Source organism: Pomacea canaliculata, linkage group LG4, assembly GCF_003073045.1.
Source record: "Pomacea canaliculata isolate SZHN2017 linkage group LG4, ASM307304v1, whole genome shotgun sequence".
Classification (NCBI taxonomy): domain Eukaryota; kingdom Metazoa; phylum Mollusca; class Gastropoda; order Architaenioglossa; family Ampullariidae; genus Pomacea; species Pomacea canaliculata.
In genome coordinates, this window is record NC_037593.1 from 12,612,064 (window position 1) to 12,623,316 (window position 11,253).

Below are 11,253 nucleotides of genomic sequence, written 5' to 3' on the forward strand. Positions count from 1 at the left end.
AATGTGAATGTATATGTATTGATATTTCCTAACTTCTCAATACCCCCTGGAGGGCGACAGAATAAAAGAATCTTGAATCTTGAATCTTGAGCAAGGGAGCGATCGAGTCAGTGACAAAGAACTGTCAGGACTGCCTGCTGTCGCCGTGGAAATCAAAGAACTATATACCTGACCAGAGCTTGCACTACCTGTGAGAGGTAGACGTTCGACGCCAAAACCATGAAATATTGTGGACTGAGATTTTATATGTATGAAACACTGTATGCTGTATGTGACAACTGTTTGCAGGGATGGTCGTCGTGGGTTTTCGCGGGCATTCTGATTTCGTTCCCATCCATGTGCATCACCTCTCTTCCCTAATAGCGCAAAGTCAACTGTTGGTCTTCCTCCAAAGCCAACCAACAGGCAAAGCTTTCGTAACATACATATAGTGAGGTGGCAACTCCTACAGTTTGAGCTTAAATATTTGCTGTAACTACATACATGTATACCTAAACTTCATCATATAATCCGTCTGTGCTTGCGCTAATCATGCCACAAGGCCAACAAAATATTCACCACTGTAAAAACTGTAATGGATAAATCCTTATATAATTGCTGGCTCTGACAACCAAGTATTTCAACCTGTGATCTCAACCTATCGTAAAACAGCAGTGTTTGCCACTACAACTACGCAGCAGTTTACGAAAGCTGAGTAAGCTGGAAATCAATCCTTATATCCTCGACATACCATCTCCACACCCACCATACTGGCAATCGTAAAGCGATACTGCCTCAGTGTGTGGAATATCCTGTCACAGTATTCTTGATTTCCTCGTGCATTTTCAGCGGTGCTTGCTTTTATTTTCATCAAACTACTTTCGTTATTTGATTTTTAAATGTATGGGTCAATGAGTTCATGTTTCATGTTTATGACAACAAGAATTCTAAGATGGCTGCATGGTGGCTTCAGCAAATTCTGTTACAGCGCGCGCAGGGTCTAGCCAGTACAGTGGAACCTCGGTTAACGAACTTAATCCGTTCTGGAAAGTTGTTCGTTATCCGAAATGTTCGTTATCCGAAACAATTTTTTCCATAAGAAATAAAGGAAATAGATTTAATTGGTTCCCAGCCCCTGTTGACTCGCTAATATTTGAAAGTTACAGGCTATATAGGTATTTGTTTTAATGAGAACAGTTATAATGCAATATAAACGGAGTTAAATAAACATAAAAACATTAACGAAAGCATTTAAACATCAGAAAACTTGCCGTTTTGACGGCGTGGTTGGAAGCAGGTGAGAGGAGGGGTGGAATTACTGCTTGGATTCCCCCTCCATGAACACACGTGACATTATTATAAAATCGGTGGAGACTTCCCTTTTCTGTAGCTTTGAGGTTAAAGGAAAAAACTTGTCCAGTGTCTGCTACTTCTGCCTTTTTTGTAAAACTCTTTGGTAATACGACATCACATTACGACAGACGCATGCCACCTTCATACTTTGAAATCATTTCCTTTTTCAATTCATTTGCTTCCTTGTCATTACCTCTCTACTATTAATTGCTCTTAATCTTCTTTGGAGCCATGATTGAGGATTATCTTATTAAAATAAAGCACAAAAATCACTAAATAAGAAGGATGCGCACAGATAAGGAACGACTGATCGTAACTGTCTCGAGCGCGAATGATGACATGCAGGTTGGTCACGTGAGGTTCACGTGGCTGTTCGTTATCCGAAATTTTGTTCGCTATCCGAGACAAACTTTTAACGAAATTTTTGTTCGTTAACCGAAATATTCGCTATCCGAGGCGTTCGCTAACCGAGGTTCCACTGTATTTTTATATCGGTGACACTCGCGGACACAACACACTTGGCTGGCTGCTTCAACCACCGCAATGATGACGCGGTCGTGTAGCCGTGGAGACGAATCGCTTCTAACAACAATCTTGACCCTACAGGTGCATGCGATGTTATCTCCCCTGTATACGTTGCTAGGTAATACATTTTTGACGATGGGTTGGGGTACCTCTTGTGTGCTCTCTATAATACAGATATCTTTGGGGCATACATTATCTACAGTGTGCTTGTTAATACTAATAATCTATTAATAATACTGTGGATTTGTATAGCACCTTTCCCAAGCACCAATAAGGATTTGCATACAACCACGAAGAGGCCCAGGTACACATCTACTCAAGGTAAAACTCACCCTCAGACATGAACACACATGTATCGACGTATCCGGATGTTTAACAGAGTTAATAACTGATTACTATGCTTAAAGTGACAATACAAGTCTAAGTGTCACCTAAGTGACAGAAACAACAGTGTTACAAAGACTGTATTGGTGTTTTATACACGTTTAGGGGTAGGGTTGGTAGGATTTATCTAGATATGGCCAGAGTAGACAGATGAAACGTATATTATAAGGATTAAGGAAATGCCTGGTTGTTTTAACATCAGCCAGGCCAAGCTTTCCTTGAGAGCAGTGTACTCGTAGTAGCGAACACTGATGACCTATCAAAAATGCTAAGGTCACAGGTCATGTACCTGTTTGTGCGAACCTTTCTCCGGTATCGGGATTGCACACCAGCAGCTTGTATGCGGTCACCTTAACGCCTTCCAAGGTTGGGTTGCACCGAGTTTGGAATTACATGTCCTACAGTCAGCTCTGGATGTAGTTGTAAGGTGCTTATTGTCGCATTAAAGGTCTAGTGGGGTGCAACCGTTTTCCTAATGATTGGATGGAGCTCAGTGCAAGATGCTATTTCTCCAAATCTGAGTGAATACCCCACTTCGGTTCTAGAGATACACGCCTATACATATCACCAGGCACAGAAAAAGGTCAACATCACAAACATCAGAAGTACATGTATACATTTATCTTGGCTAGACCTCAGTGTCAAGAGCTGAGACCATAATTAGGCGCGTTTGTGTACAAGCGTTACTTCGCGGTTTTAACCTTTGTCTGTGTATGGTGACCTTTGTGTCTGTATCCCCAGAACGTGAAGGTGGAAAGAGGGGGCGATATTTTCACCCGGACTTGAGGAGGTGGTATCTTGCACTGAACTTTAACCATTAGAAAACAATGTTCGCCTACTTGACCTTAAACCCAGGGCTGGTTCATCAAGAAGGTAGCATGAGTGCAACTTATCCTCTCCCAGCTAGGTGAGGTAGTGACGAAAAATAACAATACGGAATTCTTGCGAGGATTCTTAAATGGAATGAGTACACTTCAAACCATTTAACGACGATCTATTGGAGAACAAGTCAGATGCCATCAACCGTAGTAATTCCCGATCCAATAGCTTATATCACAGTTGTCCTCGTAGTTAGGCTCAGATGTTGAGCAACAACAGGTCTGCGATGTTCTTAGAACGAAGACTTCCATTTGAGGTATTCGCTGACAATGGGATTTAAGAGGTCAATGTTACCTTCTGAGAACGTTAATCGTTCTTAGCTGGAACATGAAAAACGTGACCACAGGACAAAGATCCTTTATTGGGCCAACAAAGGTTCAAGCGAGTCAAACCGGATGCATCTGCAATGCAACTACTTAGACGACAGTAAGAGCGCTAAGGGTAATTCAGACCCCGCGCTGTGGAGCGGGTCGTAAGAACTCGGTCAGTTCTTCCCTCAACAAGGGAAAATGATCTCACCACCTTGTGGGATTTACTGGAAAGATAGAGAAAACCCTGACACAAAAACTGGATGTTAATACGACATCTAGGTGAAAGATTTCTGCAATGAAAGCATCAACCAGAGAGCAGTGCCCACATGTTCACAACCAGGAGTTCATGATCCACTGTCATGTGGGGAAAGAGAAATACTAAGGGAGTAAATCCTGACAGAAAACCCAGATATTAATTAACACGACACTTTCCAAGACGAGAGCACCGGCCAGGGACCAGTGTCCACGCGTTCATGATCAGGCGACATGTCGAGTATCGGATGTGAGAGAAGATTGGTTCCACCAAGCGAATAAGCCCAAAACCAGGACTACAGTGGAACAATGCAGAAATACCAACAAGCCGGATCAGTCGAAGCATTGAATAACAACGACCACACACCCCTCCTGGCACATTCCGCGCAGAAGGTAATGAAAAGTATGCCACTAGAGCCGTCAGGTCATCACGCAAGCTTCATGACGGAACCTCTATAGGTGTGTGGAATGTCCGCATATTAAATCAGTGCTGGAAGGGGCACGAGCTCACATAAGCTCAATCGTTATAAATGGAATATCGTGGGCCTGAAGGAAATCCCCAGGGTGTGCTCTTAAGAATCAGCAACGGACGAAGACCACAAGCATTGGTACAATGGATAGGAATCCAAACACGGATATGCCGTAGGCTTTCTTGTACATAAAGAAGAACGCCTGGAGGGAATAGTAATCAGCTCTGCCAGACTGATCTCCATTTGCATCGCTGCCAGACCTCAAAATATCACCATCATCCAAGTGTACGCCCCACCCTCCACATATGATGATCTCGAAATGGAGGACTTACGGACAGCTGGAGCGTGTCGTGAGGGCCAAACCCCAAAAGGACATCCTCACCGTGATCGGGGATTAGAAGAGAAAGGTCGGCCCAGATGCGTACCAGCAATGGGCAGGCACAACAGTGACACCGATTAATATTTTTTTTTAAACAAGACGCTTGCCGTTGAGTTTGCCATGTTGTCCCAGGGCATACTCCCGCTTCATAACTCCCAGGTCACGTAGCGGATGAGCACCTGGGTAATCGGATCACAGTCTGTCTGTGGGATGCTTGGTACAAACACAGCCATCGCTTTTAATTCGTTTTAAGTGGTACGTTGAACTGACTCAACAGTGCTCTCGGACATCTCAGAAATTAGACTATCAAAATTTGTTTAATCCAATTAACGTAATTCAGTGTATAATTACACATATTTGACATTATGTGCACTTTATCTTCAAGCATAAATTCCATAAATAGAGAGCTGGAGTGTTTGCGTGAAGTGTAATCTGAAATTAAAATAAGAGTTCTGAAAAATATTTGTGATTATAGCTGACATTTCGGTTTTACCAAATAAAGGTTTGCTACAGTATCGCAAGCATTAATCGATGAGTTTACATCATAGATCACCAGGCTAAGAAAGCCATGCGCATGTACGCTAAACACCAACAGGTTTATCTATCCATACATACGTGCGAGCACATTATTAGAAAAAAAAAATAAAAAAAAATAAATAAACTGACTGACAGTACCCGCTATGCCGACTCCAGGTGAGAGAAGCATCGAACTGAAAATGAAAGCATACCTGTTCGTGCCAGCATACAGCGATTCTGTCTGTAATCCACCTTTTCCCACGACACGAGGATCAGGTGGATCCTAATTTTAGCGCCAGGCCTGACGTGCCGCAGGGCATCACAACATGTCCTCTCGCAATCCCGCTGAACACGCGCTGGGGCTGCTTGCGCGATGAAGAGCTCGCGGAGGACATGCACACAGACTTTCTCTACTCTCTACACAAAAGAGTTCCTCGGGCGGCAACTCCAGCTACTGGCAGAAAAAGTACAACCACTACCCTGAAATTTCTTATCATTTATAGAAATGGTGAGCTCATGTTGTGCAGAGAAAAGATTCTAACAAGTCTTTATAGACACGCACTTTAATTAAAAAAAATACTTTGTGAGTAAATTGTTATTGTAAACACTTCTTGGAACATAAACATTGATCAGTGTATGGATGTGTATAGGTGGATTGCTGTCTGTCTGACAAGACCAACGCTTAGCCTCTTGCAAAGTTCTTTGCTGTTGATAAGTGTAACCAAGCCTGACCATACAGACAATCGCAATATATACCATCTCTAATAGTGCTGCTGTCAAGATTCTGAGCGACTTTCTGCAAAGCCATATACTCGATAATAAAAAATAAAAAAAACTAGAGGCTGTATTTTGTTGTTGCTTCTGCTCTTTTTTTTTCCCCTCTCTTATTCTTTTTCATTCGGTTTGTCCAAACCGAATCACAGATAACGGTTTTAGAAAAATATAAACATTAGGAATATATGTTTGCTTACGGTTACAACCAAAGTTAGAGCTGAGTCCATATTTTTGTGAAGCTGTGAATATTCGGGACAACATGGAAATGTTCTGGGGCTTGTATAACCAGAATGGAAGGGACAATGCCCTCAAATTTCACAAAATGTAGACAGACTTTAGAAAAGGCTATCTTGTACTTATCTTCAGCTGACCAGTTTGAAAAAGTTTCATAAAATCGTCAAGCTTTTTGGAGCGAGAGAGTAGTCTTATATTTAAAAAATGCACCGAAAAACACGCGAAAATAGCTCACCGAGTAAGCTAACGAGGAAAGAAAGAGGCTAAGCAGACTTTCAAAAGAGGAGCTATCGATCACATGAGAGTTATGTCCGGAACTTGCTACAAATTTAGAAAGAAACGGGACCTGCTGTCGTCTGATTACAAAGGATCGTATGCTCGGACAAAAGTCGATAGCGTTATATTCCCACCCTGCTTTTTTAAAGGAAGGTTCTTGCCTTTCACATCCGAAATGACATCGAATTCATCAGATGAACGCAGACTGTCATTTTCCAGATTCATCGTGCACCCTTACAAGAACAGATTTAACATCAGAGCTAAGTTGATGTAGGTGTGAGAGTGAATGGTTGATTTAGAGAGAGGTAACAGAACTGGAATAGTGGAAGTACGCTTAGGACGGATAGCACTGGGACTCCCCCTAGACGAGTCATTTTATTGTATTTTCATATTTTTATATTTATTAAATCTTTATCACACGTTGAGTTTTGTGTTCGGGGAACAGCAGGGGTGGGGGCTCGTGAACCGTGTAGTAATGAACTGTGTGATCGACGTGTGAGTATTGTACGTCTGGTTCCCCTGCATCTTTATGTTGACGTGGGCATAGGAAAGTCAATATAGGTAGAATCTTCTTGGACTAAGGATTGAGAGAGTTTTTTGAATCGTAAAATATTTGTAACAAGTGTGCTTGCATTTCCCTAGAATGTTTACATTTTGCATTTTGATAACAGTTTTATTACTCAGATGCCATCAGTCTATACAGTAATGCCTCTCAAGTCCTATTGTCATTTTTACAATGTTTTTAGCCTCTTGATAAAAACTACACCGTGTTGTTTTCTGTAACGCCTGTCAATAAAATGCTTTATATTAAACTTTTTATTTAAAAAGAGACATAAAATTGTTTCAACAGTTTTCACAGAGGTATAAATCGATAAACCTTTCGTAACACGATATTTCTTCGCATTAACTGATTTGAGACTGATATATCGACCATATGCGTATGTATGAGTGATGTCCCCTGGCCAACTGGCTGGAAGGGGAAGAGCTCTGTCGTCTTTTTTTTGTTTTATCTAACATCCTCCTGGTGTTGGACTTGTGCTTATGTATAATTTTTGATGGGCCTGCCATCGTGTGTGTAGAGTGTAGTGCCTCTTTGCTTTGATGACTGCAATTCGTCGTAATTCTTTGTCCACCTTCAGCCTTGGCGATCGGCGGCGCGGTTCAGTGAGCTTCATGTCCGTTGGATCGGTGAACTTTTTGTGTGTGCTGGGGTCATTCGTCGTTCAATAGGACTGATGTCGTCTGTTGGATGTGTTCTGTGCAGCTATGTTTGCTATAGAATGCATTCCAGCTTATATGACATGTTTGATCTTTGGCCTGCGGACTGTGCTTGTATTGCATGTAGACGCTGACCTTTGGCTGGAGGACCGTCATTTAGTTCTGACGTCACTTTATTTTACGTCATTTTGTCATGTGTCATTTTCTCTCCTTTATGAGAGTGTCCGGGGTGTCTATGTAGAGGAAGCACCTTTGACTTTCCGGCAGCAGTGTCCCTTGGGACAGACGGGAGCACTGGTCCTCACATGGCAATCAACTCTCACAGCTGGCTCCAGGTCCTTAACCTAGCCACACTCCGGTAACCGCTTCTGCTGGCGGGCCAAACGCTGTGAGGGGCTGACGTGTTCTTATGCACGTCAATACAAATACTTGGAGAGGAGATGGGCGCCACCAAGTTCGCCAAAGCCCACTGAAAGGACTTATGGTAGCAAAACAGAATAGAAGCAACATGCCGGATCGGTCGAGGCCCGGATCACCAACGACCGCGCACCCCTCTGGTGGTCTCCAGGGAGGGGGCGACAAGTGTGCTACTGGAACCAAGTCTACACCCAAGTCTACAATTAAGCTGCCTACACAAGGGACTACTATCGGAACATGGAATGTTCGCACACTCTTTCAATGCGGCAAAGTGAAAGAACTCACACACGAGTTACAGCGTTACCGCTGGGACATAGTGGGACTTGCAGAAGTCCGATGGACTGGTTTCGGGGAGTCAACTACAGATGAAGGCCACAAGCTCTGGTTCAGCGGAGACGAAATCAAGCATGAACGTGGTGTCGCTTTCATTGTCAGGAAGGAGGTGGCTGGAACTGTCATCAGCTGCACCCCAGTCTCTAGCAGACTTATCTCCATCCGAATCTCTGCTCGACCGCACAACATCACCATTATACAAGTGTACGCCCCAACATCAGAACACGAAGATGAAGAGGTTGAGGAATTCTACGAGGAGCTGGACAACATCATCAAGAAAACTCCGAAGAAAGACATCTTGATTGTCCTTGGCGACTGGAATGCTACGATCGGCCCTGACGCTTACCAACAATGGGCAGGAACAGTCGGCAAGTTTGGCCTAGGCAACACCAACGCAAGAGGCCTACGGCTACTAGAATTCGCTCAGAGTCACCGTCTCACCATTGCCAATACCCTCCACCCGCACAAGAAGTCAAGAACTGTAACGTGGCATTCGCCGGGAGGTCTGGTCCATAACCAGATTGACTTCATCTTGCTGCCTCAGCGTTTCAAATCAAGCATCAACAAAGCACAAACGAGGTCCTTTCCTGGCGCTGACATAGGCAGCGTCCACAACCTCGTCCTCACTAGCCTCAAGTTGAAACTGAAGTTGAGACGTGACAACAATAAGAGCCCTCGCATCCGATTCAACCTTGAGAAGCTCAAAGATCCGGACACAGAGAGGATCTTCCAGGCCCAGGTGGGGGGCAAATTTGCAGCCCTGGCTACTATAGACTGCGACATAGACGCCCTTGCTGGAAGTATCAAAGAGGTGCTACTCTCTACTGCAGACGAAGTGCTGGGGAAGCAGAGGAAGCGCAAACAACCCTGGGTAACAGACGACATCCTTGATCTTTGCGACGAAAGGAGAGCCTTGAAGAGAGGGAGAGGTCGAGACCCGACGTCAGCAGACAAGTACAGACTTGTCAACCAGCAGATCAGAACAAGGATGAAGGAGGCAAAAGAAGATTGGATCGAAGACCAGTGTTGCAGCGTGGAAATAGGCATGGCAAGCGGAGACAGCAAGAAGGCATATGAAACACTGAAGGCCCTCACCAAGACTCAGCAGCGACCAGCCACAGTCATCGAAGACAGCGCCGGACAGCTCCTTACGGAAAACGCTGCTGTACTAAGTCGTTGGACTGAATATTGCCAAGACTTGTACAACTACAAGATCGAGCCAGACACCAGCATTCTCCAGCATCACCAGACTGGGACAAGAGAGGCTGAAGACCTGCCAGTCCTCACTGATGAGGTGAGAGAAGCTATGCACAGTCTGAAGGGAGGAAAGTCACCTGGTGTGGACAACGTACCTGCTGAGCTGCTGAAGCATGGAGGAGACGTAACAACCAAGGCCTTCACCACACTGTGTCAAAAGATATGGGAAGAAAAGAAATGGCCAAAAGAATGGGCTCAGTCTATCATCATCCCACTCCCTAAGAAAGGGAACCTGAGGCAGTGCCAGAACTACAGAACCATCAGTCTGATAAGTCACCCAAGCAAAGTAATGCTCAGAATCATCCTCAACCGCTTAAAACCTATTGCAGAGGAACTGCTGGCAGAAGAACAGGCTGGCTTCAGGGCTGGAAGAAGCACGGTAGAACAGATCTTTAACTGCCGTGTTATGATAGAAAAACACCTGGAGCATCAACGTCAACTATACCATAACTTCATCGATTTCAAAAAAGCTTTTGATCGTGTCTGGCACGATGGACTCTGGCAGGTCATGAGATCATTCAACATAGAGGAGGGACTGATCCAGATGGTAGCAGCACTCTACAAGAACGCCTCCAGCGCGGTACTACTCAACAACCAACTAGGCGAGTTCTTCGCGATGACGATCGGGGTCCGTCAAGGGTGCCTACTCTCTCCCATCCTTTTTAACATCTTCCTTGAAAAAATCATGCAAGACACCCTCCACAACCACCTTACCTCAATCTCCATTGGTGGCAGACCCCTGTGCAACCTCCGCTTTGCAGATGACATTGACCTCATGGCAGGCAGTAACAACGAACTTCAGGATTTGACGGACAGACTCTCCAGGCGAGCGGGGGCTTATGGCATGGAAATAAGCTCAGAAAAAAGCAAAGTAATGATTATTTCCACCACCGACAGCAGCAGCAACATCGTCATGAACGGCCAGAAACTGGAGGAGGTCAACAGCTTCAAGTATTTGGGTGCCACCCTGACTAGAGATGGTTGCTGTACAGCAGAGATCCGTATCAGGATTGGTATGGCAACATCCGCAATGTCCAGGCTGGATAGGATCTGGCGAAGCAACTCAATCAGCTTCAGTACCAAGCACAGGCTGTACAAGTCCCTCGTAGTGTCAATCCTACTCTACGGCTGCGAGACTTGGACGCTGCTTGCCGCAACGGAAAAGAAGCTCCAGGCCTTTGAGAACAAGTGCTTGAGAAAGCTGCTCCGCATCTCGTACCGCGAACACAAGACCAACGCATACGTACGGAGCACCGTAACCTCCCTCGTGGGCCCACATGAGCCCCTTCTGGCAACAGTGAAGCGGCGCAAGCTCGCCTGGTTCGGTCACGTCACCCGCCACAACACCCTGTCCAAGACGATCCTTCAAGGAACCCTCGAAGGGAGCCGTCGTCGTGGTCGTCCGAGGAAAAGCTGGGTCACCAACATTAAAGAATGGACCGAACGCGAGATGCCAGACCTGCTCTCATCTGCTCAAGACAGGACCGGGTGGAAAATTCTGTCTGTTGCTGCTGCCGGACGGTCCCCCCTACGCCCGGACCGGGCATGGGACTGACCTGACCTGACCTGATATCGACCATGACCCTAGTGTTTACACCATCGAGACACCAATAAGGCGGCACTTTGTGCCTGTACCGGAAGTCAGTATCGATTTTCTATGGTGATTATATATGGTCTTTGCACTAAATACGTGGTC

At 45.0% G+C, this 11,253-nt stretch overlaps 1 protein-coding gene across 1 annotated transcript in view; it reads right to left on the bottom strand.

Moving 5' to 3' along the window:
• Positions 1 to 5,444, bottom strand: part of LOC112560993 (putative homeodomain transcription factor 2) — a 32,578-nt gene extending 27,134 nt beyond the window's left edge. The window contains exon 1 of the mRNA XM_025233097.1: positions 5,261 to 5,444. The gene's annotated coding sequence lies outside the window, so the exon portion shown is untranslated. The remainder of the gene's footprint in view (positions 1 to 5,260) is intronic.
• Between the last annotated feature and the right edge of the window lie 5,809 nt (positions 5,445 to 11,253).